The sequence below is a fragment of the Populus trichocarpa genome, chromosome 13, assembly GCF_000002775.5.
Source record: "Populus trichocarpa isolate Nisqually-1 chromosome 13, P.trichocarpa_v4.1, whole genome shotgun sequence".
Lineage (NCBI taxonomy): Eukaryota > Viridiplantae > Streptophyta > Magnoliopsida > Malpighiales > Salicaceae > Populus > Populus trichocarpa.
This window is the reverse complement of record NC_037297.2, coordinates 10,273,336-10,300,750: the sequence shown is the minus strand read 5'-3', so window position 1 is coordinate 10,300,750 and position 27,415 is coordinate 10,273,336. Positions and strand designations below refer to the sequence as shown.

General features: G+C 34.9%; 2 protein-coding genes and 1 long non-coding RNA gene across 3 annotated transcripts in view; 1 reads left to right on the top strand and 2 right to left on the bottom strand.

The window, feature by feature from the left end:
- LOC18104369 (TMV resistance protein N) overlaps window positions 1-27,415 on the bottom strand; it is an 87,919-nt gene that overhangs the window by 21,227 nt on the left and 39,277 nt on the right.
- LOC112323764 (uncharacterized) lies at window positions 364-2,397 on the top strand. The gene is made up of 2 exons (XR_002977222.2): window positions 364-566; window positions 2,162-2,397. It is a non-coding gene; the product is annotated as an uncharacterized LOC112323764 (long non-coding RNA).
- LOC18104367 (uncharacterized) overlaps window positions 10,166-27,415 on the bottom strand; it is a 48,351-nt gene continuing 31,101 nt past the window's right edge. Inside the window, exon 3 of the transcript XR_008057097.1 lies at window positions 10,166-10,182. The gene's annotated coding sequence lies outside the window, so the exon portion shown is untranslated. The remainder of the gene's footprint in view (window positions 10,183-27,415) is intronic.

Sequence of the window (27,415 nt, the reverse complement as noted above, 5' to 3'; positions counted from 1 at the left end):
TGGAGAAATGGAGAAAGCATAAGGAAAACAGAGGGAGGGAAAAAGATTTAAAAATACACAGAAAGCAAAAAACAGAGAGAGGGAAGAATAGAGGAAGAACTGAAGAAGAGAGAGCTTCGACCTATCAGCTTCACCATCGTCTTCGTCCCCAAGCAACAGCTTCGCCTCCAGCTGCACCAGGGAACAGGAAAAAAAAAAAACAGAGAGGAGCCGGGAAGAAGAAGGAAGAAAACAGAAGGGGAACGCGACAGAGAAGGAAAAAAACAGAGGGAGAAGGGGAAACACAGGAGGAGGCAGAAAAAAAGAAAGGGAGCGGGACGGACGCAGAGAAGTGAAAAACAAAAGGCAGACATAATCACATAACGAACCGGCTTCAGCGACTACTGTAAACCGAGCATTTCAGAAAACCAGAGGAAGAGGCTAAAGAGAAGAACGAACAGCTGACAGAAGGAAACACCAACAGAAGGATAACGAATAAACATAGGAGTTTTGAGCTAAAGACAGATGACCGAGACGAACGCAGACGAGGAAGACTGAAAAATACAGATCGTCACCTCCAGCACCAGGTATACACATTTCCTCTCTTATTCTTGCAAATGAGCTTTAGTTACTGTGCGAAGGTAATTTAATTACCTTCGCACTGTTGATGCACGCGTGAAGAAATTCACGCGTGCTTTCGGTGGCCCAGCCAGGTCACTGGGGGCCGGGCTGGGCCCAGCCCAAAAAAAATTAAATTCTCCAAATATTATTTTTTAAAAAATATGATTTTCTGCAATTTTTTTTAATGCATTTTGATCCATACTGGTTTGTATTTTTATATTGTAAAGATACAAATCCAGTATTAAAATACTTGGTTTTTGTCAAGACATTAAAAAATAAATAATAAACATAAATAAAAAAAATATTTTGTTTTCATGCATACGGCCAAGTCTCTCAAAAATAAAAAAAAATCATATTGTATTTGAATACAACAAAGAAAATTTCAAAAATATGTTTTTGACATGCATTTTGGCTTTAATAACCAGTTTATTAAAGTCGCGAGAACTAGGCCAATATTTCAAAAATTCTAAAAAAATTATTTTGTTTTCTTTTAATATCTAGGGTTATGATCTTATATGTAAGACGTATTCCGGATATTAAATTCTTTTTGTTGACGTCAGAATTACCCGATAAAATAAGGATCTCCTTACCGAGGATGACTTTTCTTAAACCATAGACGGACCAACAACTAGAAAACACGACAAGACCTTAGATTTTATCAGACAATAAAACAATGCAGCTTACCTTAGATAGGGCGTATTTGGGGTGCTTATACCTTCCCTTTACGCAACCAGTCCCTGTACCCGATCTCTGAGACCAGTTAGGGTTCCTAGTGACCAAAATACTAGGTGTCGACTCCCATTCCAATTTTTCGTTGATAAGAGACAAGAATTCCTTGTCTCCTCACATTTGCCACATAAGATAAATTTTGAAGGTGGATGTTTTTGCCGCGACGCCACACACGTGCGACATCAATAATATTTAATTAGTTGGTTGTTTGTTTTTAATCATTAATTTTTGTTCCGTAAACTATCTCATTCGATTTCTCAAATAGATAATAATTTAAAAGATTTTGAAAATTAGTAGTAATTTTTACAAATCCTCGGGGACGATACTCTACTCATCATTTTATTACTTGTTACGATTCGTGCACTTGCGAAATTAACCAACAATCGTCATCTTATTAGATTGTAGAGCAATGACATTGCTTGTTGGTGGATTTTTAGATAAAACAATCTCGTATCCATCATAATATGATTCCAAGCATTCAGCCAAGATTTGCCAAACCAAGCCACCACCAAACGTCCTTCCATTTCTAGCAAAGTTGTAGATGCTTGTATAGACTATATTTAAGAAAGAATCCCTCACACTTGTACTGTACCCTGGATCTTTCCCCAAATTCAGAAAAAACCAAAGGCTTCTTCAATATTTACTTCGAGTCTATCCAATGACTTAACATCCACCTTTGCATGAATGCCATTTGTGCATTATCATGCTGCCCAAATACCCAATAAATTTAACAATACAGTACCAACCATGTTAATGCAACCTGCCTTTTTAAACATGCAGTATGAACTATCATTATTGATTATTTTTTCCTAATGTGCTTACCATATGCCAGGGTATGCATGTATTGTAGCAAAATCAATCTCCCGAACAAGATGGTTGCTAATAAAATCTGTGCTGACTTGGTAACCAGGAATGTATTGCTTCCTGTCAGGAATCGAGTGCCCATAAAGGCCTTCCATGCCTATTGACAACAAATGCTTGTTGTCAATGGATTTAACATACGGTGTCATCTCTTGAACTCATCCCTGTTATATTTAAAGGAGATCATTAGCAGATGATATTATAGTTAACTCGATGTCTACCTGTACTTATTCATGGTTGCTAGCATTGTTTCTTACATTTACAGTCTTTCTTGAGTAGTCAACCTGGCAGCATGGTTCATTCATTAATTCCCATTCTATGATTGTTGGCTCATCCTGATAAGAAACTCTAGTGATTGTGCTGATCCCTATTAACACTCCCTGTGTGAAAAAAAAGGACAAACTTTACAGCATTAGCTTGTGGCTAATATTTACACTAAATTCATTTAAAAGCATACCATTCATATCTGCTTAAAATGTGCACCTTGAAACGGTACTTGTAATAGCCCTTCACAACTGCATTTGTGTAAAAATCATCATCATTGTTTATTGGCACTCCTGCAGCTTTAGCCCAATTCATATATTGTGGTTGTCGTCCTCCAAAGTCATGGTAATTGTTTCTTAATGTCAAGATTAAGGGAATTCCATACTTTTTTGCCTTAGAAATCACAAAATCAAGTCCCTAAAAATTACAAAACAATAGTTAGCATTGCTTAATTTACTTGAGCTTGAGCAATTCCTGGCAAGTTTTAATGACAAATTGGATTTTGAATCCATGATTAAAACATTTCTTAATTGATTAGATATTGAATAAACTATCATTGTCTAGTATTACCAAAATCATTTTCTTGTCACATATTGTATGTAAACAAGTCTTGGGAGATATTGCTTCTTAACAAGTGAAATAACTACTTTCTCTATCTCATAGAAAATATTCACTTTTATATATAGAAATGTTATATAAATAATCAGTTATTTTGTATAAACTGATAAAACAAGTATATTTTCATGTTTATGAAAAGAATTTAGTGTTTCTAGGAAATATGACTTGATCATCAATTATCATTTATTACATCAATTTGGATAAATATTCTTATAATTTATTATTTATAAACTGTTATCTCTCTCTCTCTCTCTCTAATGGAACATTTTTGTGAAAAACCCATAGTTTTGAAACCCGACCCGGTCATCAACCCGGTCAAGTGATCGAGTCACGGGTCAGATGCGTTGACCCGGGTTGACCAAATAAAAAACACCTATAAAAAAAAACATCATCACACCTTTCGAAAGTGACTTCCACTTTTTTCAATGTTCTGTCTCTCTCGCTTCACTCAAATGAAAACACCATCTTTCTCTCAATACTCCCATCTTCCAGCCTAATCCTTTTGTCGCTGGATTCTTTACAAATCATCTTCATCCTTTTATCATTTTCTAACATTATTTGAAAGTGAATTATTTATTTAACCATATTATCTTTTCCCAAATGGGATTTCCTCATCCATTGGTATTAACTGTGGACAAAAACTAAATCTAACAGATCAAGATTCAAGCTTTAACCACACAATTATTTATGCTTCAAAAGTTCCAAGTCTAACAGTGATATGAGACAAAAAGAATGAAAGAAATAGTAGTTGAAAACTTGAAATACTAACCAGAAGAGGCAGCCAGTGCAATAGGCCGGGACGCTGCGTTTCAGAAGGAGATTCAAAGACGTCCTCAGCTCCTCAGCTCCTCAGCTGGGCATCTGGGTTTCAAAGAGTGAGTAAATTAGGTTTGCCAATTGTAACTGATTTTGCTTCGTTCTTCTACACACTGTCTTCAACGTTTTGGCATTTTAGAAGGATAAAAACGACGTCGTTTAATGACTGGCAATAAAAAAAAAATTGTCCAGGTCTCACCCGGGTTTGACCGGGTGGACCGGGTCCCGGGTCGACCCGCCGGGTCGACCGGGTTTCACCGGGCCAATTCCCGAGCGGGTTTTTGCCTCCACCCGGACCGGTCCCAGGCCCGGGTCGGCCGGGTCGACCCGCCGGGCCGGTCCGGGTTTTAAAACACTGGAAAAACCCAACTTGTTTTAAACTACACAATAGAATAGGTCTCACTCATTACTTCATTATACTAATTGGGAAAATTGCGATCACTTGAAAATCGATCCTTGTAACTATCGGTTTAATTCATTTTGATTCTCTTAAAAGAAGAGCGATTAAAGAGAAAATCATTTTTATTATGTAGACTCTAAAATCTCTATAAGTCTAATCTATTATCCAAGTTCTTTAATACCAAATAAATTAAATTCTTTTGTCTCACATTAAATTAAAAAACTTAGTCCAATTACATTTCATGATTCTTAATTTAATATCCCTCTAGTTAAAGGTATTTTAAGTAGTTTTCATATCATTTTTTCTAAAATACCCTCTAGATAAAGGATATTTGAGATAAATTATACTTGACCTGTGTATAAATAGACAACAAAGTCACCAAATCAAGAGGGAAGACATATAAAACAAAAGAGAAAACGCAAGAGAAGAAAAAAAACAGAGACTAAAGACCACACACAAATACTTGAATGTTCTTTAAAAGAAATTAAAAAAATCAAGGAAGCAAGGGATCAAAATCATTTTCTTCAATAAAGTCAAATAAAAAAAAACAAGGGATCAAAATTAATTCCTTTATCAAATCAAATCAAGTTAAGATCTCACACGGTTAAAGTTTCTACGCTTGTATGATACTCTTCATGTTCATCAAATCAAGCTAAATTTATACATCATAAAGTTAAAGTTTTGAAACTTGTGTTAATACTCTTCGTTTTTATTAAATCATGTTAATATCTCACACCTTTAAAGCTTTTGGGCTTATGTGAATATCTTTCCATCCAAAAAAAAATCCTGATATGATCGTTAATCAGAGAATTTGTGTACGTGAATAGCACCTCAAGAGAGTTTCCACTTTTACTTGTAATCAAATTTATTATTGTAATTTTGTCATCATTTTAGTGTATTTATAATACGTGAAATTTTGTGTGTATAAATTTTTGGCGTGCTTGGTGGGACATTTTCTTCCTCTTATCTCTTGACTTAACGTATCTACTATCTAAAAGGGAAAGTATAGAAAATGTGAGCCATTCTTCAATCAACTCTCAAGGTGTTAAAGTTGATACCTTGCCAGCAACTCGCCTAAAGACTCAATCTGGAAAGTCCAAGTTGTTTTTTCCACTGAGAAAATTCTCAATTAGAGGGAAACAAAAAACAATTTTCTTAAAACATAAGTTTGAAGACTCCTTTTTTCAAATCTGTAAGAAGGGATTGAGATTCCACACTTAAGCATGAGATCAAAGTTTAGATCTCATTCTATGATTTCTTCTAGACAAAGATGAGGAGATTACTCATCTTCTTCTGACTTTGACTCTCAAATGCCAGTCATGGTCACTAAGACATCACTTTCTGAGAATAGTATCCATCATATGTCTTTTGAAATGGAGGAGCTGAAAAGATCTATTGAGAAAAAGGATGCTAAGATCATTATATTGATGGATCAACTAGAAACTCAAAATCTATATGCTAAAAGCACCTAAAGGATCAGAGATCAGTCTAGGAATAATACTAACCAAAATCCTTTAAAAAGCCAAAGTGCTCTTGAAAAGAAACAAAAGCAAGAGCAACATGATCAAACAATAGTGCAAAATACTTTTAGGGACACTACTGGATCATCAATGGGCTTACATACTCTCTAATAACTACAACATTTGATTGTAGACACTATTTGCGCTTATTACGAAGGTACTCCCTAGTCCTTTCTTGTGCATGCCAAGTTATACACTAAAAACATCATCGATGAAATGAGGATGCCACCAAACTATCAACCTCCAAAGTTCCAATAATTTAAAGGTAAAGATAATCTAAACCAACATATAGCTCATTTATTGAGACTTGTAACAATGCATAAGTATGTAGAGACTTGATGGTGAAACATTTTGTTTGTAAAAGGAGTTGCCTTTGACTGGTACACTAAGATTCTAGTTGGAAAACTAGATAGTTGGGACCAATTAGAGCAAGAATCCCTAAGACGCTTCTACAACACTCGATGAGTTGTAAGATTACCAGAACTTGCATGCACTAAGCAAAAGAAGGAAGAGCTAGTCTTGGACTATATTGAAAAACAGAGGAACTTAGTCCTTGGTTGTAAGGAAAAGATAAGTGAAGCCTTTTTCATAGACATAGGTGTACATCAAATGCAATGGGAGTTTTATATAGTCTTCAAGGGAATATGCCGTTCACTTTTGAACAACTCGCTATAAGAGCCTATGACTTGGAGATCCAAATAGCAAGGCATCTAAGCTATTTCATAAGTGACCCTCGTGACAAGAAGGAAACAAAGAAATAATTTAAGAAAGATATAAAGCATGCAAGATCAAAAAAAGCCATGGTTGTCTCCACGACACCTATAAAGGTTTTTAACCAACAAGCCAAACCAAAACCAAAGATTGAAGAAAAATTCTAGAAAAACCAAACCTAAGAAAGAAAGAAGTCCATTTTAAAACAATTACAAGAAAAATAATATCTTTTTTTTTTAAATCAAAAGAAGCCATGGAGCTCAATGAGCACACTACTTCCCCCTTTATTTTGTCTTTTAAATTGCTGCTCAAAATGTTTATTAGGCATCCTTTGAATTTTTTTGTTAGTTTAATTGTAATGGATGCTTGTTTTTAGATGTTTATTTATGCCATGATTTATTATGTATATGTATGTTTAATTTTTGTTTTAGGCTTGGTTTGATGTTTAAGATTGTTTATTGGAGTGTTAAATGTTAGTTTAAGATACATTTTAACATGTTTTAATGATTAGTTAATCAATTTTGAAGTCATGAAACGATATGTTAAGTATTAATGTTGTTGTTGGATTATGCTATTTTGAGTAGCTTGTTAGCTTTGTTTGAAGTTGCAAGCATGAGGTTTAAGTTTAGAAACAATGAAACAATGTTTTTTGCCTAAGAGAATGTTGTTTTTTACCTAAAAGAATGCTATTTTTTACTTACTATCATTATGAATTTCGCTTGCTATTTTGGTTTTGATTTTTTTTCTTGTTGTTTTGATGGTTCAAACAAGTTGTGTAAGCATGCTTAAGCTATGATTGCAAGGCTTTGGTTGTTGTTTTTGGGTTTAAAGTCTCTACTATCCTTTTTTAGGTTTCCATTACTTTTGTAGGTTGATGTTCATCTGTTTAACATTGCTTTAGATTCTTTTTTTTTCATGTCTTTTTTATTTCTTGTTGGCTCTTACACATGCGTTTTAGCTTGTTGATTATTAATTTAGGATCCTAAGGATTTAAAAACACTGAAATCATGACATTTCATCTTCTGTTTTTTTTCATTTTATTTTTCACAAAGAATCAAATAATCATAATATTAGGTTGTTTATTTTGTTAATCCAACCTCAAAATCTTGTTTGAATGTTTTTTTACATGCTTGTGTGCCTTCAATTTGACGTGATTTAGTCTAGTTTTGAATCTACGTTTTCTAGGTTTTTCTTCATGTTCTTGAGTAAATTCAAATGTTTTTCCCTCTATTGATCTTTGTTCTTTCTTTTTTGATTTTAGGTCGTGTTTGTTGGCTTGGGTCAGGAAGCCTAACCCACGTGGCAGAGTTAAGTTCATTTTTAATAAGATAGTGTTTGGATGGTTTAAAATTTTCAAAAGAAAAAAACACCATATTTTGCCTTAAAAGGTGTTTGCCAAACACAACCTTAAGATATTTTTTAAGGCTTTGATTTTTAGTTAAAAGTGTGTTTGGCAAACATGCCCTACTGATTTTCCAGTAATGTTTATTTTCTCCTCTTTTGTGATTTAGCCAAACAACCTCAAATAATTTTCAAAAATTCTAAAAAACATTTAGAGACCATTTTAAAATTGTTTGTGGCTCCCTCACATATTTTCCAACCATTTCATTTAATATTTGGGTTGTAAACTTACATTGTAAGATATTAACCTAGTATTAAATATATTTGTTTTAAAAAAAATAAGAAAAGTACAAGAAAAATAAGAAAATTCATTGTTTGAAAAAAAAACATGTTTTTACTTGTGTGCATATGACCAAGTTCTAAAAATTTTAATGCATATTTTATAAAAAAATAAAACTTGTATTTTTATCATACTTTGAAAAACACAAAAATCAATTAATGAGTATCATAACAAGTTTATGATTATCCATTAGCATTTGACCAAAATTTCAAAAACACCTTAAAAATAATAAAAAATTATTAATATTTGGGATGTGAATTTTACAATGTAATGCATATTCTCGGTATTAAATTAAATGAATTGAAAAAAAAATGTTAGGAGTTAATTATAGACTTTAATATTTGATGGTATAAAATCACACTATAAAGTATATCTCCTTGTATTAAAGATACAAAAATAGAAATAAATACACCATTAAAATCTTGGCCTTAGAATGGTTAGGTTTTAGCTTGATAAGACAGAGACCGCCTTATCAAGAAAGACGTTTCTTGAACCTTAGACAAACTAACAAATAGAAACATGACTTACAAAAACAACAACCAATTAATAATGCAGCTTACCATAGGTATGGTGCACTAGGGGTGATGCGTTTTTCTTATGCACAACTAATCCACTTACCCAGACTCTCGTAGACTATTTGGTTTTCTAATGATTAAAATACTAGGTGGCGACCCATGAACCCTATTAATCATAATTTTATGATTAGTCTCAACACATCTAAAATGAACTCGATCCAAGAGACAAATCCACCATTCAACGTCGTCCACACTACGATGATGATGATGATGATGATAATAATAATAATAATAATAGAGTGGAATTATAAATAAAATAATATATGATTTTATTCATGAAAAACACTCATCGCCAATATAAGCTCATCGTACAATCACACTATTTTGACCAAAAGTGATGAATACTATGAGGAAAATCTTAATTATGATTATGGATGAGAGTGCCCAATGAATTAATTCAAAAATATTGAGGATCTAAGTAAATAAATTAATATGCAAATTTGAATTTTTGCATAAAACTACCTACTATCTAGTTTACGATATCAAACATAAATCTCAATTTAACTATTAGATCGGGTTGAAATCTTATAAGAAGTCTCCTAATATATTTCTCTATCTTCAAATAAAGTTCAAGTCAATCGGAGTTCAGGAAGGTCTTGTAATAGTGTCAACAATAGAACAAAAATACAGAGAAATATCATATAGATATTTAGTAATGGAATTGTCATAATTTATTAAAACAATTTCCCACGGTACTTTTTGGGTACTATTTTAGTTGAAAGCTCTTTTAAGGGAGGAATTGACAAACACTCATTCAATTGAGTTTTCTAATAAAGGTAAAAGACTTTTTCTCAACTAAATCCTAAGATACTTTATTTTATGGGGAAGAAAAAAAAATTTAAAATTTTTAGTTATATGTTTCATGAAATTTTTTGAGGAAAAGGGTGGTTTGTAGGATTAAGATAATAACCTAAACCGGACTCAAAATCAAGCTCGTATCTTTCCTCGAGGACCTTCATCCGGAAGTTCAGCACCAACTGCATGTCAGTCCTGTGAAACCTATTCCCAACTGGCCAATCCATGCCATTCACCCTGAAACAAGATTTCTTAGTGCCATTGAATTTAAAACTCTCTTCACTGTATACATGGTTTTGTGTCAGTCTTTTTTTTTAATATAAAATAATTAATAAAATATCGCTAGTTATTTACCAAATACTATAAAATTATGCACGAAAAAGTAGTTTTTAATCTTTCATAAATGCCAAGTTTCTATATGTAGATAAAACAAGACTAAACTTCCAGAAAAGGCTTGAATACGTAAGAGTTTTGTGAACTTGGGATTTTGAAAGGATTATAGTGTATTTGAGATTATTATAGTGGTAATGATCGATTCAAATTATTTTTTTTAAAAAAAATGTATTAAAAAAAAAATTAAAAAAAGGGGGAAGTAAAGTAATGATTAATTACCTTGTAGATGATTCCGATCCAGATGAAACGGCGACCTCGGTGAGAATATCCATCCACCTTCGCACCTTCTCCATGTCTTCACTGAAATCACTACCAGAAAATTGATAAATACAAACGGAAATACCGAGGGAATATTTCCGTCGGTAAATTTCCGAGGGATTTTACCGACGGAAATATTCCCTCGGTATATACCAAGGGAATTACCGTTGGAAAAAAAATTAAAACAAAGCAAAAAAAAAATGATGACGTGTCATTTTTACCAACGAAATTACCAACGGAATAAATTCCGTCGGTGATTCCGTTGGTAAATTTGTTGGTAAATTGTGAACACTGTTCATCATGTTAATTACAAAGAGAATCACCGACGGAATATTCCGTCGGTATTTTCCAGAGAGTAAATCACCGACGGATTGAAAAGTCGTCGGTGTTATTTGACGGTTTTCTGAAAAAATTCAATTAATTTAAATTTTTCATTTAAATATTACAGACGGAATCACCGACGGATTGAAAAATCATCGGTAATTTTTTGGCGGTTTCTGAAAAAAAATTACGAAATTGAAAATTTAAATTAAATATTATTGATGGAATTACCGACGGAATAATTAAAAAATATTAATATTTAATTATCCGTCGGTAAATCCGTCGGTAAAGCGTCCCAATAAAAAGCCTGAATGCCCTTATTTCACAAGAGACAGACCCGTTTCTTATTATTATTCTTCTTCTTCTTGTTCTTCTACTTCTTCTTCTTCTTCTTCTTCTTCTTCTTCACTATATGTAAAAAACATCATTAAGGTATGTCTTCTTCTTCTTCTTCACTTTATGTAAAAAACATCATTTCTTATCTATTTCTTTCTCTTCTTTTCTCTCCTCATCTCCTTCTCTTTTCCTCCATGCTTGGGCATGTCTTCTTCTTCTTTCTTCTTTTATCCTCTTAGTTTTTTTTTTAATTAATATGCTTAATGAAATTTTTTCTCTCTCTTTAGCTTCACTTGCAACTACATTAAGGTAAGTTTTTTCTTTTTTCTTCTTTTTTCATGATTTTTTTCACTATATTTGTTCTTTATTTTATTTTTAATTGTTTTTGTTCTTAATAATTGTATAAATGTTGTTGTGAGATTTTTTTTTCATATGAGATCAATTTTTAGTAGATTTATTTATAGGATTTTTAAATTTTTAGCAATTGCAACTTCATTTTTTTCATATGAATTTTTTTAGTTGAATTTATTTTTTTATTTTATTTATTTGTTGCAAATTTATTTGAATTGATTTTCTTATTCTTTTTTCCAAGCATTTTGAGTATATATTATACAGTGTTAATTTATGTTAATTTAATTATTTTATAATTTTATAAAATGAATTTTTTTAAAATGTTTTTCAATAATTACCGACGGTAAATCCCTCAGTAATTCCGTTGGTAATAAAAAAATTATTACCGACGCGTCTATTCCGTCAGTAAATCCATCGGTAATTCTATTACCAACGGATTTACCGACGGACAAAACATTACCGACGAACGATTCATCGACGGATCATTTCCGTCTTTGATTCCGTCGGTAATATAATTACCGATGGAATATGTATCTTACACCGACGGAAAAATTCCATCGGTAAAACTATTAAATCTTGTAGAGAATCTTCTTCATCCTTGTCGAAGACAATCGTGTAACTCTCTGCTTGTGCATTTACCCTTGATTGCTTGACATTATAAGAAACTGTTGAAACTGGAAAAACAGTGTTCGATTTCATCTTTTTCATGAATCCAACAATTTTGACAAGTTCGTCGAACCACCAAGGTGAACAAGCATAATCTCTTGCAAATATAATAATTGATAGCCCCGACTTTCTGATGTCCCTTAGGAGACTCGATTCAACTGCCCTTAGATACTTTAGTTCTATGTCATCTCGGATAATGCCTCTCTGGACGAGCTGTATACAAATGGGTGAAATTATTGCTAGTGTGCTCACCTCTGAAGCCAAAGAAGACATCATGCATCCATTGACTGTAAGATGAAGAATTAGCTAAAGAATCAATATATGAAGAAGCTACTTCTTTGCTTGCAACAATAAGATGGCCAGTAGGTGATTCCCATGATGGAGTATACAGAGAATTTACCAAACGGACACCACAATTCTTCACCTTTACTCCTCGGTCGTAAGAATGAAACGACAACTCGAGTTTGCTATAGGCTTCATTCTCCCGTTCTTTAAGCTCTTTCAGATAATCAAAAGATAAATAGAATAACCACAGATGATCGGACAGAGCTTGCATAGAGTTACAACCTATATACATGGGCGAAGGATAATTCTCTTTTCCATGTACTTTGAAATGACAAAAGAAAGGGCTTTTACCATATGCATTGAATGCAACAGATGCAACAAACCCCATCAACCCATCTAGATAATTAGAAGGCACCTGCACCCTAATTGAAGATTCCTTACTTTGATGAGTAAACCAACCTGGGATTTCATTTCCAGGAACAACAATACCAAATCCAGGTCTTGGAGATGAGCCCTGTATCATAAAACAAAAATGTTTCAGAGAGAGAGAGAGAGAGAGAGAAGGGTGAAGAGAAGACCTGGAGGTATTTTTCAAGCATGTTCAGACCCATGTTGTTTTGGCCATTATGCTTGTACAGTTCCCAACAGTTAAGACATTTGAACTCTGATCTTTTCAGACTGCTTAGCTTTATTGGATCTGGAATTTCTTTTAGTTTAAAATAGCCATCCAATTTTACCTTTTGAACTTTCAAGGGAACCTTAGGCAATGATTCAAGCATCATGCAATCCTTCAAGGCAAGCTTTTCAAGCCTAGAAAGCTGATTTATGCTTTTAGGCAGGCTAATAAAGTTATTTCTGCTCAGATTTAGACTCCTCAATGACGATAAGCAGCCAATATCTTCAGGAACTGCTCCTTCTCCTAGATTACAAGCGCATAAATCCAGTTCTTCTAAAGAACACAGACCAGACAAAGAAGGCAATACTTGATCCGTAAGATTCACAACTATTCTTTTGCATCCATTAAAAGACAATACTCTAAGATTCTTCAAAAGAAAAAAAGACATTGGCGGCTGTCTAATTGAAGTTCCACTTGCATCAAACTCCTCCAAACTTTCTACTTCCCCCAAATTCTCTGGTATGTTCTTAAGTTCAGAGCAGTCAGACACATCAAGTCTTTTGAGGGATTTCAAACCACTTATGCTACTGGAAATACTTTCAAGGTTCTTACAACTGTTCATGCTCAATAGAACTAAACCATAGCCAAACAATGAAATGATGAGGATAGTTCTGCAATAGCAGTCCCATCTAAACGAAGCTCCCTCAAGCAGTTCATGTTTCCTACTATATCAGGAAACTTGTCAAGTTTCGAGCAGCCACTGATAGTGCAAACTTCTAATGATTCCATTTCAATCTTGCTTGGGAGAATCCTAAGACTATAGCAGTTCACAAGATTCACAAATTGCAGCTTCTTATGACGTCCAAATGATGGATTGACCTCAGATAAACTTGCACAACCTTCAAGAATCAGACTCTCGAGATTTGGAATTCCAGTAAAATCCGGTGTATTGGTCAGGTACAGTGAGTTGCTGAGATTGATGATTTTCAGATTAACTGAAATCTGCAATCAAGATAGGAGAGAGAGAACAAACATTAAATGGTGGTACTATACATTCACTATTATTTAGTTTTAAATAATAATATTTGACAAATTAAGATAATTTCTTTTGAATATATATTATTATGTGATGTTTTGTTCTCTCTTAGTGCAAAAAAAAATAAAATTGAAGATAATAAAAAAAAAACAAGACAGAAAAAAAATGAAAATAAAATTGTGTGTAGTAAAATTATGTTTGTTAATAATTTACAAGACATAATAATTAAATGGTGTTACTATGCATTAATTATTTTTTAGTTTTAAACAATATTAGATAAAATATAATAATTTAATACTTTGAAAATACACACTAGCTACTTTTTAAAGTAGCGTTTAGTTATGGTTCTAATACAGAATAAACAAAAATAATAAAAACAAAGGAAACAAAATAGAAAAGGAGATGAAGACAAAATTATATTTGATAATATTATGCAAGATATAAAAAAATATAAATTTTTTTATTTTACCCTTAATATGTATTATTATCAAACACTTTGGACTACGCGTGCAACACCTCCATGTCGTAAAAACTGCACTTTTGTTGTATCATTGGATGCATTGTCGTGTTCTCTTTCTCATGTTGTAGTGTGTGTCAGTGGCGATTAAACGGTTTATCATAAGTGAATTTTTCTTCTTTTCTTTTCCTCCCGCCCATAAATTATATATTGATCCTCTTTATTTTTTATATTTCTACTTCTATTTTTTTTGTTCAATTTCTTATTTTTGACCTTCGTATTTTTATAAAAGTTTTATTTCTTTTAAATTTAATCATTTAATTTCAATTTCTCATATATTATTATTTTCAATTTAATTTTTATTCTTTTAATTTCTATTTATTTTTCTTAGTTTCTTTATAAAAAATTTATTAGTTTTTATTTTTACATTCTAATTCAGGTTACAACAAGAAAAAAAAAAAGCATCGGAACTTGAAATTACCTGTTAATGGTTGCTTGCTTGTCAATTGAATATCGTAACTATTAAATACTTGTTACAAGATTAGGGTATAAATGATAATGGACAGCAAAATTTTTGAGATTTCCTTTTTTATATAACAAAATAGACTACAAATGGAAGTGGTGAGAATACTACCTCTACTATAGCACCAAACTCATGGATTACAATAAAATTTACTATTTTGCCCCTCAAACAAATAACATGTAGGCTTGATGGTGAGGGTAAGATGGTCTTTCTACTTTTTTATAAAGAGTAAAACTACTAAAATGCTCTCGGAAGCAAAATATACATATGCATGGGTTTAGGGGCAATTTTGGTTTTTCACTCTTGCTTGTATAGTAAATTTACTTAAATACCCTTATAGTAAAAAAAAGTCTTCAGTCAAGGGTTATTTTTGTCTTTTCAAATTGATTTTTTTGTTATTTATTGTTTTGTTAAGGGTATTATGGTTTTTTAACCAAAATTATATAATATTAGATTTTAAAAAGTTGTTGGCATGTGCATCGCACACGTCAACATCTAGAAGACACTTGTGCACTTCGAGTAACGCGTGTAACACTTCCATCTGGTAAAAATTGTTTTTTTGTCGTGTCGTTAAATGTGTTGTCGTGTCCTTTTTCTCGTGTTGCGATGTGTGTCAGTGGCAATTAAACACTTTATAGCAGGTGGATTTTTTTTTCTCTTTGCCCCTCCTAAATTACATATTGATCTTCTTTGTTTTTTATATTTCTACTTCTGTCCTTTTTCATTTAATTTCTTAATTTTTTTACTTGTTTTTTTTTTTGTAAAAGTTTTATTTCTTTTAAATTCGCTAAATACCAACGGATTTACCAACGTAATATTTCTGTCGGTAATTTGAGGTCGAAATTACTGACGGACACTTTTCCGTCCGTAATTCAGTCGGTAACTACCGACGGACTATTTTCCGTTCGTAATTCAGTCGGTAACTACCGACGGAAAATTTCCGTCGGTAGTTACCGACTGAATTACGGACGGAAAAGTTTCTGAATTAAAAAAAAAGGCGGGTCGCTGACGTGGAGGTTTTGGCGGGTTATTTTTTTCCGACGGATTCAAAAAGACAGCCCGTACAGTGACGTGACCAGTTCGCCGTTTAAATTGCCGACGGACTCACCGAGGGATTTGAAATGGCAGATCCATACGGTGACGTGTCTATGTGTCTGTTAGAATCACCGACGGAGTTTTCGTCGGTGAAACCGTCGGAAAAAGTTAATATATGTCAGCTCTGTTGACCCTCTCCTCCCCTATTTCTCCTTCTTCTTCCTAATCCCAACTCTCCCCATCTGCAAACAACCAGCCCCCCCTCCCCCCCCAAAAAACAATCTTCCTCATATCAGCACAACAAGTTATATTTCTTGAAGTTTTGTGGTCACAGCATCCGTGTTCTGATTTACCGACGGATTTTATCATTTTTTGTAAGTAATTCTATCTTTTTAAATTTTAACATTTAATTAAATGTCAAATTTATTGTTTTTTTAGTATATGTATTTTGTTAGTAGATGTACAATATGTTTTATTGTTATTTCTCAAACAAACTTGTAGTATATGAATGTATAATTTTATACCTGTTATGGTTTGTTTTAGATTTTGTAAGATTGTATTTGTTTGTAAATTGTTAAAACTTTATCGAACTATCGAATTACATGTGCTATTTTGAAATAATTAATAGCTTGCTTAATGGGTCCGTTTAAAGTTTTATCAATGGTATTGCGGAGTGGTAATTTCTGTAAATTTATATATTTTAATTCGTATGGACGTTGATAAATGATAATGAATATTTAATATTTATGAGAAGTTGTGATTGGTTTGTTGGATAATCTCGAGGTAAAGTAATATTTTTGCAAGTTTATTTACCTAACTTAGTTAATTAATACATGATGTCATCATAATTTTATAGAGGTTCGATATAAGTCATGGATGATCGTTCATGGATGTATCGAGATTCACCCCAAGGATTGCGGAGGATGGATTATTGTAACGGGGTTCAGGGTTTTATTAATTTCGCAACATCTATTCCCAGAAATTTTACTGGAGGCGGTATTAGGTGTCCATGCAGGAAGTGTGAAAATAAAAAGTATTTGCATCCAGATGTTGTAATGATGCATCTTCTACACAAAGGGTTTATGGAGAATTACCAGTGTTGGTATGCACATGGAGAAGTATTTGGTAGTAAGAGGAGAATGGAAGAAACGGTGGTTGGGTCTACTTATAGTGCTAGCAACGTGCATGAAGCGGTAAATGACAACACTAATCCTTACAGAAATATGGTTATGGATGCAATGAGAATGAATCAAGGTAATGACAGTCAATGTCCAATCGTAGAAGAAGAACCTAATGCAGATGCAGCTAGGTTTTTTGATTTGTTGAAAGATTCTGACGAACCATTATGGGATGGCTGCACGAACCACAGTAAATTATCGGCCGTAGCACAGGTGTTCACCATCAAGTCAGATCATGGGTTGAGTGAGGCCGGGTATGACAAGATTATTGAATGGGCAATAAGCATTTTACCTGAAGGGAACAGGCTGAAAGAGAACTTCTATGCTACGAAGTCCATGATGGAACCCCTCGGTTTAGGATACCAAAAAATTGACATGTTCCCTAATTTCTGCATGTTATACTACCTTTAAAATGCTGAGATGACCGAGTGCATGACATGCGGGCATTCCCATTACAAACCTAGAATTGGCAGGGGAAAGACTCTAGTGGTATATAAAAAACTTAGATACTTCCCGATCACACCTAGACTGCAGAGGTTATTCATGTCACCAAGGACTGCTGAGCACATGACATGGCACCAAGCACACTATGCGGTTGATGGAGTGATGGTTCATCCTTCTGACGGCGAAGCGTGAAAACGCTTTAATAGTGTTCATCCTCACTTTTCAGCTGAATCAAGGAATGTGCGTCTTGGGTTGTGTACAGACGGATTCAACCCATTTGGGTCATTTACTGCTCCTTATTCTTGTTGGCCGGTCATACTCACAGTTTATAACTTGCCACCGGGAATGTGTATGAGGCCGGAGTTCATGTTTTTATCTACTGTCATACCCGGTCCAAGAAGCCCGGGGCGGAATATAGATGTTTGTCTTCGATCGTTGATTGATGAGTTGGCGCAGTTGTGGTCCTCCGGAGCTCTGACTTATGATATATCGAGGAAACAAAATTTCCTTATGAGGGCGGCTTTGATGTGGACTATCAATGATTTTCCAGCTTATGGAATGCTTTCTAGTTGGAGCACGCATGGGAAACTCGCATGTCCATACTGCATGGAAAACAACAAGGCATTCACGCTAGCAAATGGAGGTAAAGCTTCTTTTTTTGACTGTCACCGTCGCTTCTTGCCACTTCATCACAGGTACAGAAAGAACAGAAAAGATTTCTTTGTTGGCAGAGTTGAAAAAGATGTTGCATCCCCGCGTCTTTCTAGTGAAGAATTGCATGATGTTGTCTCAGAGTACGGTGACATTGTGTTTGACCTTCAATCAGGTAAGCAAAAGTTTCCTGGTTTTGGTTTGACCCATAATTGGGTAAAGCGAAGTATCTTTTTGGAGCTTCCTTATTGGAAGACCAATCTACTCCGTCATAACCTTGACGTCATGCACATCGAAAAGAACATGTTTGAGAACATTTTCAACACCGTCATGGATGTGAAGGGGAAGACAAAGGACAACATCAAGGCTAGATTGGATATAGCTTTATACTGTAACCGTAAAAATATGGAGTTGGTTTATGATGAGTCACGGGTCGCAAAACCAAGAGCAAGCTTCGTGTTAGAGAAAAACGCACAACTGCTAGTCTACAAATGGCTTAAGAGTCTGCGTTTTCTGGATGGATATGCATCGAACATATCAAGGCTGGTTAATATAGAGGACTGCAGATTGTATGGAATGAAGAGTCATGACTGCCACGTGTTTATGCAAACACTCATCCCATTAGCTTTTCGTGATTTGTTGCTAAAGGGAATATGGGATGCACTCACGGAGATCAGTCATTTCTTCAGAGATATATGCTCCAACAAGTTAAATGTTGATCACATTGAGAGGCTTCAAACAAATATCGTCGAGACACTATACAAACTTGAGATGATATTCCCTCCATCATTTTTTGACTCAATGGAGCATCTCCCTATACATCTACCGTTCGAGGCAAAAGCTGGAGGTCCGGTCCAATATAGATGGATGTACCCATTCGAATGGTTAGATATTACAGTTGCAATGGAATTCATATATAAAAGTATTTTATATGTTTTTCTTAATTGAAAATACTTGATTATTATTTCAATGCAGGTACTTGTTTAATCTCAAGAAAAAGGTTAAGAACAAGGCGCATGTTGAGGCTTCGATATGTGAGGCCTATATTGTTGAGGAGATCTCAACATTTATCTCGTACTATTTTGAACCTCATCTGAGAACGAGAATCAATCGCGTTCCACGGCATGAAGATGGCAGTGAAGTGCCATCCAGTGGGAACTTGTCAATATTCTCCAATACTGGACGACCCACACCTAAAAATGTCGTAAGAGGAAGATATTTGTCGGAAATAGAGTTCAAACAAGCACACAACTATGTTCTATTTAACTGTGATGAGCCGAGACCTTTTATTCAGTAAGTTTAAACTAATTAAACTTTGTTAGTAATATACTGTTAATTATTTATTGTAATATCATACACTCATTATCACTTGCAGGCAACATCGTCAATATTTGCTCTCCAATAACTCATAGTTGACCGAATCCCAGATCTTTCAATTACAAGATGAGCAGCTTGCCACGTGGTTCAGAACACATGTAAGCACTATCACAAACTCATTCTAACTTGCAAAATTACTGTACGTATGCATGTCATTACGAGATTCTCGTTCATTTACTGTTTATTGATGTACATTACATACAAGGTTTATCAAATGGGAAGGAGTGCACCTAAGTCATTGTCTTCACTAAGCCTGGGGCCTGAAAGAAAATGTAAGTGCTACAATGGGTATTTTGTCAATGGATATGTTTTCCATACTGAAGAATACGGGCAAGGAAGAAAGACATACAACAACGGTGTTTGTGTTAAGGGATCCACTAGTAGTGAGTTAGAAGTTGACTACTATGGTAGATTAGAAGAGGTCGTCGAACTGCAATATCATAACGAGCAGAATATAGTGTTTTTATTCAAATGCTATTGGTATGACACGACTGACAGAGGAATCAGAGTTGATCCGCAAGCTAGACTCCGCAACATAAACGATGTCTTTGTTTTCGCAAAGCAATGTCAACAAGTTTATTACACATACACCCCTTCATTTAGAAAGGATCGATCAAGAGTGGATTGGTTGTCCGTTTTAAAAACGAAACCCCGGGGTCGTGTCGAGGTTGTTCAGGATGAGAACGAAGACACAAGTGTGCGAGATGAAGTCTTTCAAGTTAGTGAGGTGGTTGAACCATATCGAGTTACTCCTTCGATTGAATTGGAAGAAAATTCAAATTTTCAGTGTTTTTGATGATAGTCTTGTTGATGTTGACGCAGAGGAGTTGAATTTTGTTTTGAGCTCTAGCGGACAAGCAAATGTCGATGAAGAAGATGATATTCATATTGAAGATTGCGATGAAGGTGATGACAATTCAATTGATGACGAAGAAGAAGAAAATTCTGACTAACTACCAAAATGAAGCCCTATGTAAAACCCTTTTTTTCATGTAATTTAGATTATGGATGATATATTTTGAAACACAAAATATTTATTACTTGAAATAATTAGTTGAAATGTCACAATTACGAAATAATTACTTGAAATAATTATTGATCATGGATGATATATTTTGTGACATGAAATAATTACTTGAAATGCCACCACATCACCGACGGACTTAATTCCGTCGGCATTTCAGAGAGAGTTCAAAAATAATTATTGGTAATGCCACCAAATCACCGACGGCCACACCGACGGAATTAATTCCGTCGGCATTACTTGAAATGCCACCACATCACCGACGGACTTCATTCCGTCGGCATTTCACAGAGAGTTCGAAAATAATTACTGGTAATGCCACCATATCACCGACGGCCACACCGACGAACTTAATTCCGTCGGCATTTCACAGAGAGTTCGAAAATAATTACTGGTAATGCCACCACATCATCGATGGCCACACCGACGAATATATAGCCGTCGGTACGTTGTCAATTTTACCGACAGAATTCTCGACGGACTGCGCGAATATCAAAGGGTTGTGCATTAAATGCATCTCTGACCGCGTCAGATTGCCGACGGATTGACCGACGAACTGCGAAAAATATGGAGGGCCATTAAACAATTTGGTGCGAAATTCAAAATTCACCGACGGATTTTTAACACCTCACCGATGGAATAAATTAAAATAATAATTAATTTTATAGACGTCGGTGAATCCGTCGGTAAAAATGGCATTTAAACTCCCCCGACCGCCTCTTCAGTTCATTTTCTCTTCTCCTCAGTTTTTCACCATTCTTTTCCTCTTCGTTCTTCAGGCGATCTCAAGCCTTTTTTATCGTGAATCTCCATCAGTTTAAAAGGTTAGTGTTTCCTCTATTTCAATTTACTTTAATGGTTTTGTTTTGCTATTTTTTTGGTTATTGTTTTTGTTTTGGTGTATTTTTTGTAATGTAGATAAAGTCTATAGTTTTTTTTGCATAATTCATTGCTAAAATCTATAGTTTTTGTTTGAATTTATTGAATATTTTTTATTGTTGTATTGGCATAATTATTATTAGTTAATTTGTTGAATATTTATTGTTAATGTTGAATTTACCATAGAATTAGTAATTGAATATGTTGGAATAATTATTAATTTTACTTTATTATTGCATGATTTGTGTTTAATTTTTTCCATTTATTTTGATTGTTATTCTAGAGTTTTTTTTTTAATTTATTGTTTGGTTGTATTGGCATAATTATTGAATAATTTGTTGAATTGTAATTCTTAATGTTGAATTTACTTTAGAATTAGTAATTGAATATGTTGGAATAATTATTACTTTTACTCTATTATTGCATGCTTTGTGTTTAATTTTTTCCATTTATTTTGATTGTTATTCTAGAGTTTTTTTTTAATTTATTGTTCTGTTGTATTGGCATAATTATTGAATAATTACTTCAATTGTAATTCTTAAATGTTGAAATTACCTTAGGATTAGTAATTGAATATGTTGAAATAATTAGTATAGATTGGGTATGGTTGTGGCTATTGTTAATATGTGCAGGTTTGTGGATTTGGGTAGTATCCGGTATAGGGGAGGTGCTGTCGAATTTTTTTTTTACATTTGAATTTAATTATATAATTATTTGTATCAAATTGTGTAGATGCGTAAAACGAAAACCAGAGCTGGTCGCTCAAGTACGGTCGCAGCTAGTTCGTCTAGCAGCGAGGATGATATTTCCTTAGGTGCCTCTCAAGAAGAGGCACCTACACCACCTGCGCCGTCAACTGATGCTGCCTCTTCCAGCGGTACTTCACAGCGCAAAGGCGACGTGCCTTCGCAGCGGAATCAATTTACGCGCAAGTACGAGGCACAGTGGAAGGACGACCTTTCAATGTAAGTTTGTTAAGGTTTTAGTTTTTTTTTTAAATTACAACATAATTTATGAAGTAATAACTATTGAATTTATTTCATTTATTTTCAGGTTCACAAACATTGAAGCCGCCCGAGTAATATCATCGGCGTTTAAATCGTCGATGGAGATTCCATTGTTTCAATGGAGTCAGATATCCAAACATCCTGAATGGATGCCTCAAATCAATGCATGGTTTAACAAGTTTGAGGTTGGTATTAATTTATAATTTTCAGCTTATTAATATAATTGTAAATAAATTATTATTTTTATTTAAACTTGTTTATTTATACACAGCACAAATTCTGCTGGGACAATGAGCATAACACTGTTGTGAGGAGGGTGTGGGAAAATCACGCGGCAACTAGGTAAGATCGAAAACAATACAAGATTTTTTTAAGACAAAAATTTATGTTTCGAAATGTAATTTTTGGTTGCGTGAAGTAGGTTGCGTGATTTTTGGTATGAAGCACAAAAAAAGGCAAAAAAAACCACGAGGGATAGGGGTTTCCAAGGCTGAAACGATGTTGCGGTTTGGAGGGATTTCAAACTGATATACATCCCGGAAGATATATGGCCGCACTATCTTGAGCACGTGACGTCTGAGCGGTTCACACGACACTCACAGTCCGGTGCTGGCAACCGGAATCGGCCAATTCATGGCGGGGTGACAACGTACACTGGCGGCTCCGTTTCGTTTGCTGCACATGCGAAACGGATGGTAAGATTAATTTAAATGAAATATATCGTTAAATTCAGTTGTTGTTAATATATCTTTTTTCATTATAGGCTGCGTCTCTTGGACGTGAGCCGAGCCCGATGGAGCTGTTTGTGAAGACGCACGTGCGGAGTCAAGACCGCCAGAAGGGGGCGCAACATTTCATTGATAATCGTGCTCAACATTTCGTGGTATGTTTGTTCAACCATTTTATTTTGTAAGTTATTATGTAAGTTATTATGTTTATTGTATTGAATATGATGATTACTTTTTATTTTTATTTTCAGGAGACCTATAATAATCGGTTGAGGGAGAGATACAGGGACGATATTTTGACTCCATCCGGATTTGTGGATAGAGGTTGGCTCGTTAGGTGGACCCGATAAAAATCGGGTTTACGGGCTCTCCAATACTACGGCCGACAACTTGCGGTCGACCCGTAGTGTTTCAACCGTTGGGAGCTCCCAATCAATATCGAGCTCCCAATCTAAGGAGTTCGTGGCCTTGAAGCAACACACGGCTCAGCTCACCGAGAAATACAATAACCTATCAACGGAGTACGCACAACTCAAAACGTCTCATACACAACAAAGAGCGGAACAAAGAGCGGAGTCTGAGCAAATCAAAGCGTCTCAAGCACAACAAATAGCGGAGTATGAAGCGGCTTGTGAACAACAAAAAGCGGCTTATGAACAGCTTCGCGAAATGATTATGAACATGACAAATAGTGGAACATGTGCGCCTGATCTTTTTTGGCCGTATAACCACCAGCCTCCTCCAGGATCTCCTCCTCCTCCTCCAGCTCCACCTTTATATTAATTTGTAATCAACATTATTTACCTTTAAAACTTCATTTAATATGTTTCTTGAAACATATTCAGTTTGTAATGAATATTATTTAACTTTGTTTTTTTTTTATGTTTAATATAATTTTATTTGCATAATTGGTTTGTATTACAATTAATTTATATAGTTTTATATTATATATCCTAAATATCACCGACGGAATGAAAATCCAATATCACCGACGGAATGAAAATCCGTCGGTATATTTCAAGCGGGAATCTTTTTTTTTGGCGCGCAAATTCCGTCTGTAAAACCATCGGCAAATGGTTTTTTTGTTTTTTCGACCGATATAGCGACGGAAGGGGGAATCACCGACGAAGGGAAAGCCGACGGATGTAATCGGATTACATCCGTCGGTGATGACGTCGGTAAAAAAATCACCGACGAACTTCTAATCACATACCGACGGAATTGGTCTGTCGGTAAAACTGTGAAATCTTGTAGTTAATTTAACTTCAATTTCTCATAAATTATTATTTTTAATTAGTTCTATATTCTTTTTATTTCTAATTTTTTTCCTTAACTCTTTAATAAAAGTTTTATTGGTTTTCAATTTCACACTTCAATCCAAGTTTATGATGTGTTATTCTTTCAATTTGTTCCTTACTTTTTAATTTTATTTTGTTTTATTGGATTTGTTTTTCAATTTACCCTCCAATATAAATTTTTAGTTGCCCTTGAATTTATTTTCACTATCATTTTTTTAATTATTATTTTTTTATTTTAGATTCTCTTGGTTAATTTTTTTTCCCCTTACATTTGAAAATAATAAAATTTGCCAAGTTAAAAAAGTTTGGTTTTGACAGACAAAAAACCAATTTCTATCATATTTTTGTTGGCCACTAAGTTATCTTCTAATTGTTTTCCAAGAACAAGCTCGATCACTTCTTATATGAATAACGATTTGTGAGACAGTAATAACTCCATCCAAAATAAATATAAATAGGCTTAGTTTACCTATTCCGTACATCCCAACCAGATAAATTGGCCACTGTGGAGAGACAATCACTCCAGCATTTTACCTTGTCCAAATTTTCCGAGAACTTTTCCTTATGCTCAATGAACGCCTTCTTATAATTCCTTTTCTGATCGGCTACCTCTGATGGATCCACATCATAAAAAACTGGTAGAACAGTGTGCCCCATCTCTTTCATGCACTGAACAATCTTGACAAGCTCATCTAAGCACCATGGTGAAGACGCGTAATCTCTTGAAAACACAACGATTGAAAATCTTGAATCTTCGATGGCCTGCCAGAGAGCAGGTTCGATGGTCTTTCCTCTCTCTAGCCCGCTATCATCCATGTATACATCGATGCCTCTTTGTTCCAAATTAGAATATAGATGGCTAGTAAAGTTATTCCGTGTGTCTTTGCCTCTAAAACTAAGGTAGACATCATACATCCATTGGGGAGCAGAATAAGAAGATGAGGTTCCTTTCTGCATGCTGGATGAGGCCATGGGAATCCCAGTAGCAATAAATAAATACTGATTGATTCCTTCTAGTCTTCTTAGCTCTTAACTATCCAGGGATCGATGGTTCAGCAACTGGTTAACTTCCATGCCATTTTATAGTGCATAATAGCCTTCTCCTGAGTTCAGACATGAAACAAAAAGTTAAGAGCAAGAGATTTGACAAACTCAAGCTGGAACATAATTCTACTAAGAAACCAAATTTCTACTAGTTGTATACGAATGCACGCAGCAGAGACAAACCGTGTGGGAAGAGTTGAGTAGAGAGGCGACAGATCTAGCCAAAGCCCAATTCTTTCTTCTTCTGGCCTCTTCCAACTGTGTAACTTCCAGATCCCCCTCTCCCTCTCTGATTTTTCTCCTCTCTTACACCCTCGATCCTTCACTCTCTGTTTTTTATCCGGTTTCTTTAGAGCAGAAACTCGTACTGGTAAACGTCCTGGATTTTTTCTTATGAGATTGTGAAGAAGATTGCCTTCAATGCAGACAAGGACGTACAGGTGACCGTTGTACAGGGGGCTCACGAAGTGGCAAACTTGTTTACGTTCTCAAACCTCTACCACAAATCATAATAATTACCACAATATCAAAAACACTATATATATATACTTTCACTTGTTATTCTAACCATCAAGTGCTCCATGTATATTTTATTAAAAAAAAAGTAATTTTAGATAGAAATTGAGAAAATGTTAATCTCTGTTTCTCTAATTACTAAGATCAGAGATAACCACATATATATACAATCCTTAGAGAGTACGTTACAAGGAGGAACGGTTATAACAAGAAGAGGTTAACTGCCAGTACAGCTGGCTTAACTAACATAATTGTATAACTAACTTTCTGTTATATGTAACTGACTTTAACTAACTTGCTAGTTACGTAACGAACTCTTCCAGTGCTGGTTTATCATCCCCCCGCAAGTGAAAGGGTCTGGGGACGATGCACAGTTGAGACTTGAGGAACAAGAACCTTGCACTTGGTAGATGCTTGGTTAATAAATCAGCTGGCTGCTCGTCAGTAGGAACAAACTGCAGCTGTAATTTTCCTTTGAGAACTTGGTCACGAATGAAGTGGAGATCAATCTCTATGTGCTTCGTTCGGGCATGGAAAACAGGATTCTTCGCCATATGATAAGCACTGATATTGTCATACCAAAGAAGAGGAATAGCAGGAGGAGAAACACACAGCTCCTGTAGTAAAGCCTGCATCCAGATGATTTCAGCAGTAGCTAAAACCAGTCCCCGATACTCTGATTCTGCACTGCTGCGAGACACTACCTTCTGTTTCGTTGAGGACCAGGAGACTAAGTTATCCCCTAAATAAACTAGATATCCACTCGCACTTCGTCGATCATCAGGTTGAGCCCCCCAGTCTGCATCTGTGAAACCTTCAACTGTCAAATGAGGTGAAGGACGTAGCAACAAACCATCATGTAACGTGCCTTTGAGATACCGAAGGATCCTTTTGACAGAAAGCCAGTGAGCTGTGGTTGGTTGTTGCATGAATTGGCATGCCTTATTAACAGCAAAAGCAATGTCAGATCTGGTAATGGTAAGGTACTGAAGGGCACCTACTATACTGCGATATTGAGTGACCTCTTCCATAGGGGCACCATCAAACTTTGACAAATTTTGCCCAACAGCGCCAGGAGTTTTGGCAGCTTTGGTATTAAACATTGCTGTGCGATGCAGTAAATCAGAGGTATACTTGGTTTGGCTTAAATACATACATCCTTCAAGATAAGAAACTTCTATTCCCAAAAAGTAGGAGAGCTGCCCCAAGTCGCGTAACGCAAAGACAGAATCAAGTTTGGTAATGAGTGAAGAAATCTGTTGAGATGAGCTGCCGGTTATGAGAATATCATCCACATAGATTAGAACTATCAGAGTTGTGGAAGCACCAAAATGAAAGGAACATGGAACTGTCGGTCCTAGAGTTACTGAATCCCCATTGTAAAAGGGCAGAGCTGAGCCGTTGGAACCAAGCTCGTGGAGC